Source organism: Dendropsophus ebraccatus, chromosome 15, assembly GCF_027789765.1.
Source record: "Dendropsophus ebraccatus isolate aDenEbr1 chromosome 15, aDenEbr1.pat, whole genome shotgun sequence".
Taxonomy (NCBI): Eukaryota; Metazoa; Chordata; class Amphibia; order Anura; family Hylidae; genus Dendropsophus; species Dendropsophus ebraccatus.
The window spans coordinates 70540287-70562537 of record NC_091468.1 but is presented as its reverse complement, the minus strand read 5'-3'; the positions used below and the strand labels follow the sequence as shown (position 1 = coordinate 70562537).

Genomic DNA, 22251 nt, shown 5'->3' with positions numbered 1-22251 from the left:
AGTAGAAGGAGATTCTGGAGGAAGAGAGAGGGGCACAGAAGTCTTGGAGGTAAGTGTGAGATAAAGAATAAGGGTCCTATTACACGGCCCAATCATAAAGTGTAAGCAAGTGTCATTCTGCTAGATCGGCGCTTGTTTACTGAGCGATTATACGGGCAGCGAGGACTGTACAGACCTCGTTAACAATGTCTGTGCAGCCCTTGCCTTTAGTAGGCCCCGTTCCCACTGAGCAAAGGTAGCGGAATTCCGCGACGGAATTGTCCGCCGCGGAATGCCGTTAGCCTCCCGCTCATAATGGGAGTCTATGGGAGGCGCGCGCTGCTGCTCTGTACGCGCTGAAGAATGAACATGTTCATTCTTCAGCGCGGACAGGGCAGGAGCGAGCGCCTCCCATAGAGTCCCATTATGAGCGGGAGGCTAACGGCATTCCGCGGCGGACAATTCCGTCGCGGAATTCCGCTACCTTTGCTCAGTGGGAACGGAGCCGTAAAAAATAAAAGTATTTACTTCCCTTACCCCACTCCCCGGTCTCTGGAGCTGCAGCTCTGCCTCGTTATCCTGTCTCTGCACTGACAGGTGGTTCTGTCTCAGTTATGGTGGTTTTACATGGAACGATTATCGGTCGAATTTTCACGATAACGATCACATTTGAGCGAGCAATCAGCTCGCGGTGCTGTTACTACAGCGCGGCGCTTATGAATACAGTCTCCCCCGCTCCCAGCATCTAATTACAGATGCTGTCCGGGCGCAGGGGGACTCTGGTACATGCATTCTAAGGCCGGAATGCAGCCTAAGGCCAGGGCTGCATAGTGATTTGTAGCCATTATGTTGCTCAGCCACAGGTTGTTGTGTACCCCTAGCATGAATGGGGAATTCACAAAATAAAAAAAATAAAAAAAAATCTTTCAAATCAACTGGTACCGGAGAGTGCCAAAGATTTGTAATTTACTTTTATTAACCTCCAGTCTTCCAGTACTTATCAGCTCCTGTATGTCCTGTCTCTCCAGTCTGACACAGTGGTCTCTGCTGCCACCTCTGTCCATGTCAGGAACTGTCCAGAGCAGGAGAGGTTTTCTATGGGGATTTGCTGCTGCTCTGGACAGTTCCTGACATGGACAGAGGTGGCAGTAGTGAGAATGGTGTCAGACTGGAAAGAATACACTGCTCCCTGCAGGACATACAGCAGCTGATAAGTATGGGAAGACTGGAGATTTTTAAATAGGAATAAATTACAAATCTATATAACTTTCTGACATCAGTTGATTTAAAATGTTTTTTTTTCCCACTGGAGTACCCCTTTAAGCTATATGTCAAGTTAGAGATTCCCAGATAACGGACACTGATAAATCTACATAAATACTGCTTTCATAGCCAACTCCCTTCACAATGCAGCTAGTAAATGTATGTAATTACACGGCTGCCCTGTTTGCAGCATTCATGTCTTCATCCCTCCTGCCATAACAGCTGTATTTCTATCCCAGAACATTAGAACATTGTAAATATGCTTTTACTAAGATTTATAGCCACTGTGAAATTTCTCGATCTATCACTTAAATGTAGCTGAACAAATCACTCCCTGTAAAAAAACAACCTAATAATCTGAAACATGAGGCCGACAGGTTTCCCTTATTATTTCCTGCATATAAGCATGGGATCCCAGCGCGGCCCAGGGATATCACTAGCTGATAACCCATTATCACAGTCATTAGGAGCTGATCAATGAGATACAGCATCCCCTTATAGATTGTGGCTGCTCGGCCCATTATTGCTGTGAATGGTTTTCTGAAGCGATGGCTTAATGCAGAAGATTATACATGGAACCCTGCCAGCTGGATGAATACATACGCAGGTGCACTCACGCTGGCTGCCAAAAAAGTTTGGATTGAAAAGTACACTCAATCCATTCCAGAAGTACAAAGGGGATGAACATTGAAAAGACGAATCCCATGCTACACACTTTACTCTCTGAACTCTGAAACATGCAAAATGTCAAACAGAACGGGGAAGCAAAGCCTCTACCCAATAAATCAGCAGCTACTGTACTCCCAACATATGGCGTATGTGCATGCTGTATACTATCTAATGCTGACTGGACTGGAATTATTGCCTCCATATTAAAGGTTGATAATGTGAAAGAGACTCTGTCAGCAGGTTTATACTGTCCTATCTCAAGTGACAGAGAAGCTGAACAGGATGATGTATCACTTACATTGTTCTGTGCAGCTGATCCAGAGATATCCTCCTGTATAACATGGACAATAAGGAGTCCTCTCCATTATGTGCATGAGCCCAGTAGTCCTGGATATTCATGAGAAGCAGAAAACTCCGCCCACCTGCTGCTGATTGCCAGTTATTTATCCACTTTGTATATAGGCAGACAGCCGTCAATCAGCAGCTGGAGGGTGGGGGGAGGGGTGTGGCAAGAATCCTATTCTCCTGCATATTAGGAGAATGGCTGAACAGAATGATGTAAGTAATACACCGATCTGTTCAGTATTTCTGTCACTAGTTTATGCTGCCCTCATTTAAGGTGGAATAAACCTAGTGACAGATTCCCTTTAATAACATCCATTCCCCTAGCCTTTGTTGATCAGAAGCAACTGTTTCAGCTTACCTCAAAATGAAGCGAGCAGGTACCCTCTGGTAAATAGCATCAGATTTATGTCAACCAAACCCATCGATTAAAACCTGCGCGACTGTGACAGTACACCAGCGCAAACTTTCAGATAGTATCAGAACTATTAATTAATCATGATGCAGGGAGCTCCGCGATCCACTCCACAGGACGCTGTCCGTGCTAGGGACAGTTTGCGGAGAACCTGTGAATTCCCCCTTCACTCTGCACCAAACCAACATCAAGGGCGCCTCCACAAACACCTCAGGCAGCAGTAACAAAGAAGCCCCGGAACTACAAATATCACCATCACCAATCGCCTACTGTACAGTAGGTGCTGTCCGTCTCTTTAACCAGTGGAAGAGGGAGAGTTGCTTCCATTCGGATCTAACCTGCTGTTATGTCTCTATTGCACAGGAGTCGCTAAGGAGGAAGGTGTTTCTCTTACGCTACAGTTAGTAGTTTGCTCCACGGTCAGGTAAGACCATAAGGGGCACTAGTAAGGAGCACTGCCCGCTCCCATAGCGCCAATCCAGCCCGCTCCTTTGATTATAAACAGAGAGGGGCCTGCTGGCTGGCAGATTGGCACTATGGGGGTGGGCACCACTCCTAATGTTCTTACTGGAGCATGGATCAATTAACTGCACTGGAGCTGCACCAAGGAGGAAAGTAAGGGTCCTATTCCACGGAGCGACCAGTGGAATAGAGGCAATGATTAGTCTTCTCCTGCGTTCCTTCTTCCTCCCGGTCTCGCGAGCAGCAGCAGCTTCGGTGCGGCCTGTCTTAGCTGAGAGACTGCTCAGCCAATCACTGGCCAGAACCGCCGCAGCCAGTGATTGGCTGAGTGGTCTGTCAGCTCAGACAAGCCGCACCGAAGCTGCTGCTGCTTGCGGGACCGGGAGGAAGAAGAAACGTAGGAGAAGACCTGCAACATGTTTATGGTGTTTAAAAAAGGGCTGGAAGGACATCGCTAACGATATCCCTGCAGCCCTCGCTAATGATTATCGGGCCGTGTAATAAGCCCAGTAAACGAGCGCCGATCTAGCCGATCAGCACTCATTTACATTATTGATCGGGCCCCCATGGGCCTGTGGAATAGGACCCTAAGAGACAAGCCTTCCTCCTCTTCTGAACAACATATCAGCAGGTTAGATTTCTCTAACCTGCTGATTGTTCCCCTTTAATACATTGTTGGAGTTTTGAGCCCTATAACTTGTTGTTCAACCAGTTAGAACAGTTCATACCATAGAATTCCCAATAGGGATAGTAAGTGTACGATAAAACGTGATTAACAATTGTGATCTCTCCAGGCAGCTGCACAAGTCGTGGCCTGTGCGGCCAGATCACTGATCTTGATGTCAGTGTGCGCTAATGTGTGAAAGGCAAAGCAGCTCTGGCGTCATGTGGAGATCTCACTATGGTTATATAAATGTCACTCTCAGGGATAATATCTGGCAGGTGCAATATGTTATTGAAGTGAAGAAACACTAAATCTCATGACAGGCCTTCTGCATTCTTGCTGGGAACTATGGATTTGGACAGAGATGTAAGTAGTATTATGTTATAGTTTTTTTTTCTCCTTTAAATATGACTCAAATGCAACACCATATATTTTTTCTTTTTTTTTAAACCGTACAGGCATTTGATATTTTGGATCGGAAAATTGTATTTACTGATGAGATTTCATTTTCATGAAGCCAAATGGAGAAAACATTTAGAGAGAGACACCTACAGCACCACTTTCCATACTGTCTATGACATGAACAGTCCAGAGCAGTAGCAAATGCCCATAGAAAAACTTCTCCTAATCTGTACCTGACATGGACAGAGGTGGCAGCAGAGAGCACTGAGAGAAATACACCACTTCATGCAGGACATACAGCAGCTGATAAGTACTGGAAGACTTGAGATTTTTAAGTAATAAATTACAAATCTATATAACTGTCCCATAACCAGTTGATATGAACCAAAAAGATTTTCACCGAAGTACTCCTTTAAGGCTATATGGATATCACAAAAGAGGGTCTTTCCCTCTATGAGCCATGGCTCTGGTGGACTCTGCACAACCCCATCTTACATGGTTAACCACTCATTTAAATAGGTGCCATGTGTAACACTACACAAGTGGCTGCACAGTGTTTCCTCCAGCAATGACAGCTGTTATTGCTGGAGATTAGAGGAGCCAGACATAGCAGAAGCAGCTGATGGCAGAGCAGCCGATATCTTCAATCAAAGAAGGGGTCCAGATGGTACAACCTCTTTAATGTGGTAAAACTGGTTTGTATATCCTGTACGGCAACATTTGTATTGAATAATGTAAAAAAAAAAAACAACCCTGTGGTGTGGTTAAAAAACATTTAAAAAAATTTAATGTTTTTGAAGTATTTAAATTAATAAAAACTGCTATGCCTCCTATGTACAAAGAGCTGTGTCAATACATACACTTGTCAGTAAATAAACCATGCAATGGGTGCAACAACCATGTGATCATATCCATTTATTTTATTCTTTTTCAGAAATATAACCTCTTGTCGTGGCCCAGGGTGCTGTGGTGGTGTTATGCAGCAGGTGGGACTTGTCATGGTGGGCAAGAGTTCTGTTACCCACCTCCGGGGATGGTGCTTGAAGGGTTAGCACTAGGTGTGGGTGCAGGAGCGACAACAAAAACAGGACAGAGTCCAGCGCTTAACCAAGAATAGGCTTTACTTCTATGCAATACAAGAAACAATCCTCAGAGCTGGACAGGTGCAAGTGACTATAGTGTTTGAGGTAGTAGAGAAAGGTGAAGGTGAAGTAAGGCTTGACTGAGGAGAAGGTGTAGGGACTGCCTTGGCGAATACTCACACTCACGTATAAATATGTCTAAATACCTGACCACCTTCTGCCCAATCAGATAAGAGTGCCACTTTGGGTAACACGGGGACCACAGGAGCCAGTATGACGGCGCTTCACGGCTTCAGGTTTAATGAAGTAAAACAATGAATTTTAATGGTCTCATAAACAACGCCTTTCGAGGCATAAATTGCCCCTTTGTCAAGTAGGAGAGACGTCTCTCCTACTTGACAAAGGGGCAATTTATGCCTCGAAACGCGTTGTTTATGAGACCATTAAAATTTATTGTTTTACTTCATTAAACCTGAAGCCGTGAAGCGCCGTCATTCTGGCTCCTGTGGTCCCCACCTACCTCGAGGATCCAACACTTCATCTATCATTCTCCATTCCATGATCTCCTGGCTCGGGATCTCGGCATCTACCCTTGGAGCCTGGCTGCTACGGCTACTACCTCTCTCTTCACTGCATACAGGAGTTGTGTTCTTAGCACAAAACCATCAGGTGAGCAGTTCTATTATCAACTTGTTCGACCTACAATCTGTTGTTTACGTTATCACCCTATGGCGCCCTTTCCACTTTTTTAGCTGTATTTTGGGTAACACGAGACCCAGGCCTTTAGAACTGAGCATAGAAGACTTCTTAGGATAGCAGTGTGTAAGCCAGTAAGATACTTCGGCTTTTCTGCTCTTTGTCTTATTGTGGACCAGCTCCTTGTCCTTAATAACTGCCCGTAGAATAGTGTAGAAGGATCCCTGGCGGGGACAAGGTGTTCCCTACAGGACGGTTCGCCCTGCTTTGGGCTTAAGGGTAGCTTCACACGTAACGGATCCGCAGCGGATTTCACGATGCGAGCATGCAACGAAATCTGCTGTGGATCCATGTAGTGTGAAGGTCTATGGGGTTACATATCCACAGCAGAATTTTCATTCCACTGCGGATATGTAACCCGGCCCCTTTAACCACCCGCAGCCCCCGGCCCGGACCATACATTACCTGCTCAGCGCCGCGGCTGTGTGTGAGGCTCCTGGCTCCCCTCGCTCCCCATCAGCCAATCAGTGCTGCTGTGCACTGATTGGCTGATAGGGAGCGAGGAGAGCTGGAAGCCTCACATACAGCAGGTAATGTATGCTCTGGGCCGGGTCACATACTGGCAGTGGAATGAAAAAGCAAACTCGCAGCGTGAATCCACTGCGGATCCGTTACGTGTGCAGTGCAGCGGATCTACCTTTGCAGTGTATCAAAAAACAGTCTCTCTCACAAGAAATCTCTGGCTTTTTTGTCTGTAGTTCCTCCAACTCCAAAACCAACAAAGACCTCCCACCAGGAACTAATTGGGTTTATATAGGTATGACTGGGTCTAACCACCTATTGCAGAAGAGAGGAGAAGGAAGTAGTGTAGTTGGTGGAAAACTGTATGTGGCACCTGCACCTGTGATTGGTCAGAACAAAGAACAAACAGTATATACTGTAGGTTAACACATTACCTTCAGTTGTGCTCATACAGACTGTTTAGCTAGGGGAGAGTGAGACACCTAGTGGTGAAAGTGCTAACAGCAGCTTCATCCCCTTTGTGCAACACCTAACAGAGATACTTTATCATAAGATTATAGGCGATAAGTAGCTGACTGGTGGGGATCTAACCTACAACAGAGGTCCCATGCCTAAGTAAATGGAGAGGCAATATGTAAGGTCTGTTTACTTTCTAGGAGACTTGTGAGCCTAGTTGGCTATGTTCAAACATTGCACAGAGTGTGTGCTAGTTATTCCCTATTCTGTAGATAGGTGATACCTATTACACGCCCGATATTAGGAGCAAGCAAAAACTGACCTGTCAGGTCAGTGTGTAGTGTCTCAGTACAGGTGGTTCACTAAGCTTTTGACCACCATGGCAAAGTATCTCTGTCAGGTGACACACCAAGGAGCTGTGATTTCCTCTCCAGCCACTAGGTGTCTCACTTCTTTCCCCTTGTGCACAGCTGCAGTGTGTAAAAGGTTTAGCCTAACTGTTATATGTTGTCCAATCACAGGTGCAGGCGCTCACTATCCTCTTTCTATTCTTCTCTCTTCCTGTCACATCACCCTATATAGGATAGAGTTTTTTTCCTGGTTCAGGGAGTTCAGGAGTAGTTTCCTAGATGGTGTATGGGAGACAGACAAAGCTAAGAGTTTCTGCTACAGTGTCTAAGCGGCCCTGGCTTGGAGCCAGAGCCCTTGACGGGGACTGAAGCCGTTTTTCTTACAAGAAACTGAGACTACTAGTATGCAGTGCTAAGCTTGGTAACTATGAGCTGGGTAAACCCTGGGATCCTTCTTAAAAGGTCAGGACAGTCATCCCCTAACGGAAAGGAGGAGGGACTGATCCCCAGTAATACAAGGTTGCAAAGTGCCAAAGTATCTTACTGACAACGCTCATCCACTTGGGGGAATCTTCAGTGGGAGCTCGACCTAGAGACAGAGATCTAGGACATGTTCTACCCTACCCAGCAGTCTCTGAGCTGGTGAAGCAGAAAAGGGTCATATATGAAGTGTCCATATATATTAGGTGTCCATCCTTCTTTGCCGATAGTGTTGCACACAAATCTGAAGTGTATCTACACCTGTGTGAACATATCCGTAGTGCTGATGTTTATAAGGTTATTTTTTATGTTTCCTCTTGAAAAAAAGAAAAGAAATCGAGAAGCAGCAAAAAAGAAACAGCAGTTCTCACAACTTCTGTCGCCTTCCAATCTCCCGCAGATGCTTCACCCACAGCGCACTGGATGTCAGTAATAACAAGCCGTGCTGGCATGCAAATCCTGCAACCAATCACAGCTGTCACAAGTCACATGCCTTAGCGGTAATGCCAGTAAGAACAGGACATTCTGAGGCGGTCATCATGGCTGGCAGCTTGTAAACACACTTGCATCTGTTTTTTTCTCTGTTTTTCATCCGTTTTTTGCAAAAAACGGATTGCAAAAACGTAGTCTTGATCCGTTTTTTCATTGACTTCCATTATAAAAAAAAAAATGGATCTTTTTTTTTTTTTTTTAGCAGACACAAAAATGCACACATACTGACTGACACACTATACACGCAGCAGCCCGGACAGAGGTAAGATGGTGGAGAAGGCCGGTGGGATGGCTGAGGCTTGTGCTCCTCACAGCAGTTACGGTCTATGTCACCATTTGTTGCAATTCTATCTGTTGGTGCGGGTCTAGACTTAGGGGTATTGTTTAGCACAATAATTACTATCTTAGGATAAATCCCCAGCTGGTATACCCACATTTCCCCAGAGGCTTAAAAATTAACGTTTATTACTTAGATTAGAATAGAAGTTTTACTAAATAGTGAAAAAAGTGCAATTTTAAAGTCCCCACCTTGTTTTCAGACAATAAGGTGCTATGTGTAATATTGTAGGGGCACCTGCTATTAGGAGACTTATGAATTGCTTCACTGTATTGTAGCGATATGGACAGTGATGCTTTGCAAATCTCCCAGCCAGACATTCACTTATCGCTATTTCAGATCTAGTATTTTTTTGTTGTCTAGCAGGATGTCTTGCCACCGATTTGTTCAGATTATAGCGCTATCTATATCAGCATGGATTGAACACAGTTTGGAGTCTCACAGTCGGTAGCACTCATCTGTCACTGTGTAAAACAGGAGATAAAGTTCAAGACACTCAGTTAATCCAATGCTGACATCGATGCAATAAGGTCTGAGTGTTCACAGAGTGGCAGGTCTATTGGTTAGTCTATTTTTCATTGCTTCCTTTAGCCAGAATCCTGCTCCACACTGACGAGGGGCAATACCCCGGGGCAGCTGTCTGTGGATGGAGCCTGGCTTTAGTAATCCATTGTCATGTTGCAATACTCGCAAATGAGTTAGACTTTATTGCAAAAGGGGCCACCCTGGTATTTCCCTGTGTCCTAATACTCGCAACTGAATGGGACTTAAAGAGAACCAATCACCTAAATATAACTGTCCCTATTATGAAAGTACATCTCTCCCTAAGTCTATCTATGAAGATACAGACTGCCTTTGCAGTCTGTATCTTTATACTTTACCTGATCCTCTGTTCCCTGGCTGTTCCGGTGGGCGCCGCCATCTTGATGACGTCACTTGCGTTCCAGCGGTGCATTCCAGCGTGACGTCATCAAGATGGCGGTGCCGCCGGAACAGCCAGGGAACAGAGGATCTGGTAAAGTATAAAGATACAGACTGCAAAGGCAGTCTGTATCTTCATAGATAGACTTCATGAGGATACAGACTGCATTTGCAGTCTGTATCTTTATACTTTACCTATCCTCTGCTTCAGTGCCGCAAGGCCGGGCGCCGCCATCTTGATTACGGGCCTTGCGTTCCACCGCTGGAATGCAAGTGACGTAATCAAGATGGCGGCGCCGGCCTTGCTGCACCGAAGAAGAGGATTAGGTAAAATATAAGATACAGACTGCAGAGACAGTCTGTATCTTAATAAATAGATTAGAGAAGAGGGACTTTAGATAATACACAGCGATCTTGCGCTCTTTATGAAAAGAGCCGGCTCGAGACAGGAAAGTAAAAAGGGAATAATTCAAAAACGTAGCAATAAAAATAATGAATTATATTTGCAAATGTTAATAAAATTATGATTTGCATCTAATTAGGGAATAAATTTTTTTTAACTTTCGTCCATGATTGGTTCTCTTTAAGGGGCTACGCACCAGGGTGGTTTGGTGATCTCCCCCCTTGGCAACAAGTTTCCTTCCCTGGAGGGATATCTGTCTATTCCTGTATTCTGAGACTCACAACTGAGGCTCCACAGACCCCTTTTTTGCATATTCACCTGTTGACTATGAACCCATACATGGCTTGATAATCATGCCGGAAGGGCTGTATATCTATCATAAACTATACATACTGGTCTGCGCTCTCTTATGTCCTGCAGCTTCGGCCCGCTCTGCAGTGTCTGAAGTGACAGGATGCTTAGCCAGTCACCAGGATAGAGAAAAAAAGACAAATTTGGTCAGCTCTCCTAGAACACCATTCACACTAGGCAAGAGCGCGTTGCTATGGCTGAAACTGTAAAAGCAAAAACACAGAAAAATGCAACAGCTCACCGCAATGGCAAGATGTAGACCCACTACAGACATGAAAATAGTTAAAAGCAGCCCTCCCAACTGCAGTGTTTTTAAATCACCAGGATAGTGCCACGGCCAGTGATTGGCTGAGCGTCCTGTCACTTCAGACACAGCAGGGAGCAGGCTGAAGCTAGCAACACATCATGGAGCGTAGACAGGTATGTATAGGTTATTATTATTTATTTTTTTACAGATTCATCAGCCATCGGCGGCGCATCGCTATTGCACATATTGTAATAGCCTGGGGGACGATGATTTAAGGTTGGGACCTAATGACACGATCAGCCGATGACAAGGACCATCCCCAATAGTAATAATAATAACAAGCATTCCACACCTCATACATCCCCCCCAGTCATGTAACATCATCAGAACTCGACGGAAAATCCCTTTTTGTCTGTCACGTGGGGCATTGCAGGCACAGGGACGGATACAAAAGGATTGTTTGTTATGTTCCCCCCTGCCATCTGTGGAAATTTTTAAATGTCTAGACTTCTCCTTTTATCTAGTGTCTATTGATAGATAAATGCTATCAGTCAGAAGAAAACCTAGGGGTACATTTATCAAGGGCTTTGCGCCTATTTTTAGGTGAATAATTGGATTTTTCACCCATTCTTGGTCTAAGTTCTATTTATGAATCAGTATTCGACGGGCAAATATTTTTTAGATTGCACTTTTTTTTTTTTTTTTATTTCCCTGTTTTGAGTATTCGCATAATCCAGGATTTGCACAAAATTTTTAAAAAAGATTCACAAACAGAGGTGCAGGCCTATGTCTGGTCAGTACCAGGTGAATATGCTTGGGTAATTTTTTGCAAATATTGTGAGAATACTCTATTCACAAAATCATGAATAGTTTATTAAATTAGTCCTATTCCGCTGAATAAAAAAAATAGACAAATACTCTGTAGAAAAATTGGCCATTTTAGACTTAAAGGGGTAGTCCACCAAAAAATGTTTTTTTTCAAATCAACTGGTGTCATGAAGTGCCAGAGATTTGTAATTCACTTCTATTAAAAAATCTTAAGTCTTCCAGTACTTATCAGCTGCTGTGTGTCCAGCAGGAAGTGGTGTTTTCTTTCCTGTCTGACAAAGTGCTCTCTGTTGCCTCCTTTGTCCATGTCAGGAACTGTCCAGAGCAGTAGCAAATCCCCATAGAAAACCTCTCCTGCTCTCCAGACTAGAAATAATACAACTTCCTGTTGGGCATACAGCAGCTGATAAGTACTGGAAGGCTTGAGATTTTTTAATAGAAGTAAATTACAAATCTCTGGCACTTCATGGCAGCAGTTGATTTGAAAGAAAAAAAATTTGGGTGAACTACCCCTTTAATAGTAAATGTCCCCCCTAGTGTTTGCCTTTTTTATATAAATATTAAATGTGTCAATGTAAGGAGGGTCCCCGCAGTCACTTGTTTATTCTTACTCGGTTATCACAATATAAGTCACCTCTTTCATTTTTACATCTTAATAAAGATATGCATAAGCTCGCTTGTAAAAAGACACCCGGAGGTGAGTACAGAATTACTGTGTTGACACTGACTGGGAGGAAGCCTGGGTATTTATCAGCAAAGTAGTGATGTGATTCTTAGTGAAACTGATTCACTCTAAGTCATCAAAATAAAGCACTCCCACAGGTATCACTCACTGCATGAAACAGCATTCTCTACTATAGTACTGTATCAGTGTACTATCTAATACATAAGGGGAAAGAGATCTTCTGCTTAGGGCCGTATTACACAGCCCAATACTCAGGATCAGGTCAGCTCTCACTTGCTCCTCATTCCCCACTAACCATCAGTGCTATTACACAAACAGTGGGGGGGGGGGGGGGGGGGGGGGCTGCCTGGACAATCCTTAGATCATGTGGGTGGCCCATAGAAGAGATCGGCAGTCTGCGGAGCGAAGGCCAGCAGACCGTCGCAATCATTATCACTGAGATAGGTCATGTTTTAAGACAACGATCAGCTGACATTGTACACAGTATTTGGCCAAAGACGGACAATAATCATTTAGTGTCATAGGGCCCCTACTCGCTACTAGAAAACTAGGCCAGGTTCACAGGCACAAATGTAAACTCAAAATCTCCCAAGTGGCTGAAAGTCAGTACTGATCTTGGTTAGTGGTTTCAAAAGATGACAGTGAAATCAGTAAGATCAGCTACAGGTTGTCACCCCACTCTGTTATTGAAGGGAATCTGTCACTAGGTATATGATGCTTTAAATGGGGGAAGCATAAATTAGTGACAGAAATGCTAAACAGATCGGTGTATTACTTACATCATTCTGTTCAGCCGTTCTCCTAATATGCAGGAGAATAGGATTCTTGTCACACCCCTTCCCCCGCCCTCCAGCTGCTGATTGACAGGTGACTGCCTATACACAGCATGAATTAATAACTGCCAATCAGGTAGCAGGTGGGCGGAGTTTTCTGTTTCTCATCAATATCCAGGACTACTGAGCTTATGCACATAATGTAGAGGACTACTTATTGTCCATGTTATTTAGGAGGAGATCTCTGGATCAGCTGCACAGAACAATGTAAGTTATACATCATCCTGCTCAGCTTCTCTGTCACTAGTTTATGCCACCCTGAGATAGGACACCATACACCTACTGACAGAGTCTTTTTAATTATATCTGTAGTAAGATCTCAAAGAGATCAGAATATAGAATGGAAGATGAGGCCGCCGCCTATAGAAACCAATCATATTCCAGCTCTCTTTAAAAATGAAAGTAGTAATCCTATTGGCTGCTAAGGCTTCAGTATGCCTTCCCGACCACCATTATTGAGTGTGTGTCTGTCTGTGTGTGTGTGTGTGTGTGTTTAACCCATTGGTAAATACATCCTCCTTCAGCTATGTAAGTAAATACTGTGCAATACATTTACTTTAGTGACACCTAGTGGAGGAAGAGTAGAACATGAGTCCTTCACACAGAGCATACCTTTGGAATACCACCTGACAACAAGTGTGCAGGAAACAGTAGGGTCCCATCTGCTCTGGGACACTACATGTGGTGTCCCACTAGGGGTGTTGCAGTTATATACACCCTTCGCAAAAGTCTGTACTTTTTGTATTCTTATTGTGGTAAAAGTAGTAATAAAAGTTAGCCACTAGATGTCGCTGTATTATGTATGTATATATAGAAGCTGCACAGTTAAAGGATCGCAAAGGGTTATTGTGCTTGTGTGTCACCAGAATCTGTAGACCAGTAGGATTTCTGCTTTCTTCTTTCCTATCATCTCCCTCCTTTCTTCTTCTATTGCACTCTTTCACCCAATCACAGTGCACCATACTTGCTCAGGAGGAAGTGATTCACACAGGAGACACAAGTTGAGGTCAGTCTTAGTCAGTACCCCGCATGGGAAGTACGCAAGATAGCACATCTCCCACAACTTCTTTACTAGTAACACTCCAAAGCACTATGCACTGTTAAGCTCCTAAGAGAGGACCAGCCAGAGATAACCTCAACCCACGCCGTGGACAAGGAGAAGTCACAGAGCTGGACAGTATCTATAACAGAGCCACAGAGCCAGGAACTGATCCAGGCAGTCTCGCAGCATGGGTGTCAGCAGGGAACCCTCAGCATTCCGCTCATCCCAGGTAACAAGGCCTGGGGCCTGTGTCACCCATTAGGAAGGTTCAGCCGAGTCTAGTGGGCATAAGGTGGTGTGAAGACTGAAGTCAAAGGTCAATACACGAGCACAGGTGTTCTTCTCATTCCTCTTATTATTCTTCTACAAGTATTCTACCTCATCCTCCAACCTCCTGGCAGAGCACAGTACTACATGGGTTGAGACTCTCACGGCATCCTCCTCTCTGCTACTCTACTTCTTGTACCACTCAGCACAACTCAACCAATATGACTATATCCTACACTGCACTTATCCTACAGATCTGGTCGTTTTACTATCAAGTGTTTATTGGAACTTTGTCAAGTGTGTCTCAGAGACTTTCTGCATTACTTGCTACACCTTTACAAGTAGTAAACCACCTCAACTTTATTTCAAGAGTCTGTGATTATTCATCACCACCGAAACAGCACACACCCCGCAACCTTGGGACATTATCCCCTTTCTGTGGGTAGCGGGTCCTACTAACCGGAAGGGTCACTATACCACTCTGGCCATCCGTGACTACATCATCCGTGACTACATAAACCCAAGGGACCCGATAGCAACCCGGCAGGACACTGACCACAGGGGAAAAGGGTACAGCTAACCTCCTATAATAAAAGCAGGCGTGCCATCACAATGTGCAAGTTTTCTGCGAGTTTTGCAGCGAGATCCGTAACGATCCAAAATCCTGGCAGTTCCTTGTGAATACATACTTGCAGCAGATATTTCAGTCCGCTGCGAGTATGTAAGTCAGCAGATTTACTACTATTGAATCATACCAGAAATCCAAGCTAGATTGTGGATAGTGTAACTGTATAATAAAATGCAGAACACTTGTAATCACTTACCTTTCACTGACTTTTTGATAGGTTTGAGCAGAATCAGTTCTTGGACTGTCTTGGGGATTCTCTTGGAACTTGCCAACAGGTGCTGTATATCCAAAAAGGTTCCACACAGACTTGAAATTTTATAGATGGTCTATGTTGCCAGTATGACTATTAGGAGAAAGGTGTAAAATTAGGACTCGGCCATGAAAACACAATTTATGTCCTACTCCTACAGTACAAGAGCATTACCTATATATAAAAAACACACATTTACAATTCACATTTTTTTAACAAATATTAGGAAGAGAATATTCTTTTTTTTTTTTTTTGGTAGGCTGTAATAGCAGATTACCATGGAAGGCACCGAGGCCATGACCACTAACCAGCCCTTTGCGACTGTGTAGTTGGGGCACCAATCAGAAATCTGTCTGCAGCACCTGTTAAATAACCCTAATAATTTGATAATCTGAGGCTATCTTCACACATTGCAGTTTCATGGCAGTACTGCATCATTTGTGTGAAGACGCTGCAGTACGGTGGCAGCACCTCAATTAAACTCCAATGTGTGTTAACACAGCCTAACTTAAAAAAAAAAAAAAAAGTTTATAACTAACCAATTACGACATAAACTTTAATCTTACAAGTCAAATATCCCTAGTATTGGAGGACTGAAGGGTGCGCCTTACTTTAAAGGTCTCACTTTTACTGGTATATTTAGAATGTTTGAAGGTATATGACTGTCTAATTTGGGGAGGCTGTATGCTATCACTATGTCTGGTCTTTGTCTCCTGAGTTTTCACATTCAAGACAGCTGGCAAACTTCTACACAGAACAGTCATTATGCATCTTGAGCTGGGTTCACACTATGTATATTTCAGGCTGTATTTGGTCCTCATGTCAGGTCCTCATAGCAACCAAAACCAGGAGTGGATTGAAAACCCAGAAAGGATCTGTTCACACAATGTTGAAATTGAGTGGATGGCCGCCATATAACGGTAAATAACTTCCATTATTTCAATATAACAGCCGTTGTTTTAAAATAACAGCAAATATTTGCCATTAAATGACGGCCATCCACTCAATTACAACATTATGTGAACATAGCCTTTCTGTGTTTTTAATCCACTCCTGGTTTTGGTTGCTATACAGCCTCAAACATACAGCCTCAAATATACGTAGTGTGAACCCAGCCTCATGAAGATGTGTGGATTTTGGATGGTAAAACTAGCCAGCTTTCACAAACATACCTAATAAAAAAAAAAAAAGTATGTATATACATGAAGAGATTTTAAAGGGTTATCCAGGATTAAAAAAAAAAATAATAAAAATTTAAAAATTATTTTAAAACAGCGCCACTTTTGTTTTACGACCCAAGAACAGGTGCAATGCTGTTTTTGGAAGAAAGCAGCAGTGTTTTTTTTTTTTTTAAGTCTTGGATAACCACGATAAAGGGGACCCATCACCCTTTTATTGAAGTATATAGCACTTTCAGCAGTTCCTTACACCTCACACTTTAGGTGCAGACTACTTCCATGTCAGCGGGATGATAGGTATCCATTAACCCATTCAGAGCAACAGACACAACTGTACTGTACGTCCATTCTTGCGGTGCGTTTTCCATCATAGATGTACAGTTGTGTCTGTAGCTGAAAGGGACAGGGAAGCTGTTTCGCCATTTGCTGGGATACCCGGGCACCCACCACCATACCAGCCATGCTCGGATCCTAGCAGCTAACCCTATAGATGCTGCGGTCAGTGTAATTGCAGCATCTATGGAGAGAACAGAGGGAGAAGATATCACAGAGTTACAATGGTAGCAATGACAACCGGAGGCCATATCTCCCCTGTCACAGCTACAGAAGTTGATCCGGCTCTGCCCTCAGTTATGTCTATGACAGGCATAATAAAATGCAATGCAAATCAGCACTGCAGTGTATTATACCTGCCATCAGGCATTCAGATAGTGAAGTCCCCATGGTGGACAGTAAAATAAAAAAAAAATATAATAATAATAATAATAACAACAACAATAATAATTTATATATCACATAATCCCCATATCCACTGATGCAAATAATATAAGAAGAAGAAGTCTGGAGTCCGGAGTCTGTCTGTTTGAATTTCCTGCTGCTTGCAGGTCCCTGAAGCTCCAGTTGGAGGCTTCATTTTTTTCTTTACTTCCTGGTTTGGGCTTTCCCATGATGCACATTGTCTCCTGTGATGTCTAACTGACTCTGTAAAACTGTTAGATGGCTTACAGCTTGTTCAGCCAATCAGAGCTGAGCAACCCGAGTCATCTGACAAAGGGAGGCTGGCTTAACAGGGCTTAGACCCGCCTCCCTCTTGATGATGTCATTGTCACAAAATGGCTTCCTGGGGTCAACAGTCATTAGGCAAGAAGGAGTTTCCTACACTTCCTGGTGAGGGATTGAGGGGGAAAAAGATAGGGAAGGGGGGCAGATAGGGGAGGGGGGCAGATAGGTGATTGAAGCATATTACAAAGTTATATAACTTTGTAATGTGTTTCACTTACTGGGAAAAAGCTTTTCGCTGGAGTATCCCTCTAAGGAGATTGTCCACACCAAACTATCTTGCCTCCTATCCACAGGATGGGGGTCCGACCTCCATATCGGACTCCTTTGTTTTGAATACAGCACGTGACCCATGGTTCTAATTATACTCTATAGAGCTGCCATAAAAAGCCAAGTGCTGTACTTGTCTCTCTCTGGCGGCTCTATAGAGAAAGAATATGTACCGTATCCGCGTCTCTATTCAAAACAAAAAACAAAGGAGCCGGGGGGTGGGGGGTCTCTTCTAATTCTCTTCTTGCTGTAATAGTGTACTTGATCTTATAGTCAGTGCCAAAGGTAGAACAATTTGCGGCCTAAGCTACTGATGAGAAAAAAAGTAGGTTAGATTAGACAGACTGCAGGTATTGATCGTGTCTGAGGCCTACGGGAATTAATGTAAAAAGCATCCAATACCGAAAAAGTAAGTATTGGCTAAGCATTACACATAAGTAGTGAATTGCATACAAATTTTAAAAAGGGGTACTCCGGCAAAAATATTTTTCTTACAAATCAACAGGTTTCGGAAAGTTATATAGATTTGTAATTTACTTCTATTTAAAAATCTCCAGTCTTCCAGTATTTATCAGCTGCTGTATGTCCTGCAGGAAGGTGTGCATTCTTTTCAGTCTGACACAGTGCTCTCTGCTGCCACCTCTGTCCATGTCAGGAACTGTGAAGAGCCACAAAAAATCCCCATAGAAAACCTCTCCTGCTCTGGACAGTATCTGACATGGACAGAGGTGGCAGCAGAGTGCACTGTGTCAGACTGGAGACAGTAAACCACTCCCTGCAGGACATACAGCAGCTGATAAGTATGGGAAGATTTCAGATTTTTAAATAGAAGTAAATGACAAATCTATATAACTTTCTGAAACCAGTTGATTTGAAAGAAAAAGATTTTCGCTGGAGTACCCCTTTAAGACCGCAAAAACAATCTCATCCAGTTTACTATTTTACATGGTTGATGTCCAATGTTATAAAATGAAGTATCACTAGAAATATGACCCACCTTACGACGACCCACACCAAACCTGTTATAAAACACTGCTGCCAAGGTCACTTCATGTCATTTCTAAAAAAGTACAACCTTATTAAAGCCGAAACAGTGAAATACTCAGGGAAGTCTACACTTTGTATTTAACATGATATATGCACTTGGAAAAAGAAATCACATTTAATGTTCCTGGCTTCAGAGTAACATCGCCTTCCAAGTGCTGGAGATCACAGCCAGATGAGTTAACTGATCTGCACAGGAAACTGAAGCCAGCGCGTCTCAGCCACACAATCTACTTTTCCCAAAACAGGGTGAGGTCTGTCTATAACACAGAACATTTTGCACACAGAGATCCTGTAGTAATAATCATGTAGACACGGTTTTGGAATATACACAGTAGGGCCCAGAAGACATTTTCAAGTTAGCTTAAAGGCTATGTTCACATTCGCAACCACGCTTTTTTTTTTTTTTTTTTTTTTTTTTTTTTTTTTTTAACTGTGTAAAATGGATGCAAAATTAAAGGGGTTATCCAGTGCTACAAAAACATGGCCACTTTTCACCCTACTGTTGTCTCCAGTTCAGGTGCGGTTTGCAATTAAAGGGGTACTCCAGCGTGGGGGCACTTTTGCGCTGGGACCGGGGACGAGGTGGCAGAGTTAAAAGACCTCCACTCACCTCCTCTGGTCCGCTCAGCCAGTCAGTGAAGGAGGCGGGATCCCGCCTCCTTCACTGACTGGCTGAGCGGACCTGAGATGTCACTTCTCGGGCCCGCATCAGACACCCGGAAGCATCTGGGAACCGGCATCGGGGAGGTGAGTGGACGTCTTTTCACTCGGCCCCAGCGCAAAAGTGCCCCCACACTGGAGTACCCCTTTAAGCTCCATTTACTTCAATGGAACTGAGCTTCAAAACCCCACCCAAACTGGAGACAACAGTAGGGGGAAAGTGGCCATGTTTTTGTAGCGCTGGATAACCCCTTTAACATTTAAAGGGGTACTCCAGTGAAAATCTTTTTCTTACAAATCAATTGGTTTCAGAATGTTATATAAATTTGTTATTTACTTCTATTTAAAAATCTCCAGTCTTCCAGTACTTAACAGCTGCTGTATGTGCTGCAGGAAGTAGTGTATTCTTTACAGTCTGACACAGTGCTCTCTGCTGCCACCTCTGTCCATGTCAGCTGGACAGTTCCTGACATGGACAGAGGTGGCTGCAGAGAGCACTGTGTTAGACTAGAGAGCATGCACCACTTCCTGCAGGACATACAGCAGCTGATAAGTAATGGACGACTGGAGATTTTTAAATAGAAGTAAATTATGCTGCGTTTAAACGGAACGATTATCGTGCGAAATTGCACGATAACAATAGAATTCGAACAATAATCTTACCTGTAAACGCAGCGAACAATCAAACGACGAACGAGAAATCGTTCATTTTGATCTTACAACATGTTCTAAAATCGTCGTTCGCAAAAAAAATTCGCATATCGTTCCGTGTAAACAGTCGTTTACCGATTTTTCCTATGAGCGAGATAGGCTTAAGCGATCGCGAAACGATTGCAAAACGAATTTTCCGTACGATATATCGTTCCGTCTAAACGCTGATCATTATGAAAAAAAAAATCGTTACTCCAACATCGTTAATCGTACGATCGGGCCAATTATCGTTTCGTGTAAACGCAGCATTACAAATCTATATAACTTTCTGAAATCAGTTGATTTGAAAGAAAAGGATTTTTGCTGAAGTACCCCTTTAACCCCTTAAAGCAGGGATGGGGAACCTTAGGCCCTTCAGCTGTTGCAAAAGTACAATTCCCACCATGCCTGAACATGTGACATAAGCTTTAGCTTCAGATGTCCAGGGATGATGGGAATTGTAGTTTTGTAACAGCTGGAGGGCCTAAGGTTCCCCATCCCTGCCTTAAAGGGATATACCCATCTGGGGCACTTATTGCATATACTTATATAAATTGACATTTTGCATTAACATGCCGCCATTCATATGTAATGCAAGTACAGTTGGGAGATATTTTAAAGACTGGCTGTCTGTCTGATTTAGTTCACAGCCTTCACTCTATGAGGTGTATGTGTCCTAATAGGGGAAATGGACAGAGGTTGTCTTCATGAGACAACTCTAAAGATCATTACGTTTCTCAGTTCGTGGATCCCCATTGATGAAGTGTTTAGGGAGTAAAGGGATTTTGTAAACTGGGAGTACATAATAAAAGAAAATATGAACAGATAAACCAATCTTACTAAAGCTAAATTTACAGCATACCCTCATTTCCTTAAAATTTTTTATTACTAAATTAACTATTAATTTTGGATGTGGAAGAAGTTCAGGGCAGGTACATTCCATTAATTTTGTCTGGGTTTAATGTGTTATGGTGATGTTTATACTATAGCTGGTGTGCTCCCTAATCAGACATGTCAAACGTTACTGATCACAGCGGAGTCACTGCCGACACCTGTGTGATCAGGAGACATAGTCGGGGAGTCAGTCCGTCAATGAAAGTCTATGCTACTACTTAAACCAGGGATGGGGAAGCTTCGGCCCTCCAGCTGTTGTGAAACTACAATTCCCATCATGCCTGGACAGCCAAAGCTAAAGCTGCCTTAGCTCTCCAGGCATGATGGGAATTGTAGTTTCACAACAGCTGGAGGGCCAAAGGTTCCCCATCCCTGGTCTAGACGAACAGAGCAGATGGCCTAGGAGTAGATTGTGCTGCTGCATCCTCTCCCCGGCTATATAACCTGATCCCAGCGGGTCTCAGCAGTGAGAACCAATGGGATCAATAAGTTTTGACATGTCTGATGATTAGTGTTGAGGGGACTTCCGGTTCCGGTTCTTCAAAGTTCTCCAAACCCAAATGTTTGGCATTTGACTCCCGGTGTCTGGAGAAGTTAAATGCCGCCGTAGGGCTGCCAGGAAATCATAGGTACAGCTTATGGCTTATGGCTGCATCCATGTTTTCCAGGACTCCCTAGGATGGCATCCCTCTATTGGCAGACATGTGCCTGCCCACCTGTATGTATAAGCTCAGCCCACAGACTCTCGAGTCTTCACAATCTCCAAAAACAGAGACCCAAAAACATTAGTTTTGAATGGAGCAGCAGATCGGGGTAGGGGGATTTATACTAAAATACTAGAGATGAGCGTAACTTGAGAATGCTCGAGTCCAATTGTTTGGCGTTTGAATACTGGTGGCTGAAGTTGGATGCATCCCTAGGCCATAGGCTGTATCCATCATGAAAGTTCAAATCTCGGCACTCACCATTTTCATGCTCCCAGAAATCTCTATTTTAGAAAATTCATCAGATTTTTACAGCGGTAAAAACAGGACGTTTCGGCATCAAGCCTTCCTCAACTGTCTAAACAGGCAGTTGAGGAAGGCTTGACGCCGAAACGTCCTGTTTTTAACGCTGTAAAAATCTGATGAATTGTCTAAAATAAAGATTTCTGGAAGCATTAAAATGGTGAGTGCCGAGATTTGAACTTTCATGATGTTATAGGAATTTTTTCCTACTACGAGCACCACCCTCGACACAGACGTGCCGCCCAAAAAGAATTTCATAGGCTGTATCCATGTATCCTGGACTCCCTGGAGCTGCATCCAACTTCTTCAGCCACTAGTATTCAAATGCCAAGCATACTCCAGCTGCACTTATAATCAATACAAAATACCCTTTTTAGGGT

The 22251-nt window shown here is 43.5% G+C and overlaps 1 long non-coding RNA gene across 3 annotated transcripts in view; it reads right to left on the bottom strand.

Annotated features, from left to right (window-relative positions):
* Window positions 1–22251, bottom strand: part of LOC138773780 (uncharacterized) — a 303380-nt gene that overhangs the window by 241254 nt on the left and 39875 nt on the right. For all 3 annotated transcript variants that reach the window (XR_011360216.1, XR_011360217.1, XR_011360218.1), the window contains exon 2: window positions 15013–15159. This is a non-coding gene — a long non-coding RNA (uncharacterized lncRNA). The remainder of the gene's footprint in view (window positions 1–15012; window positions 15160–22251) is intronic.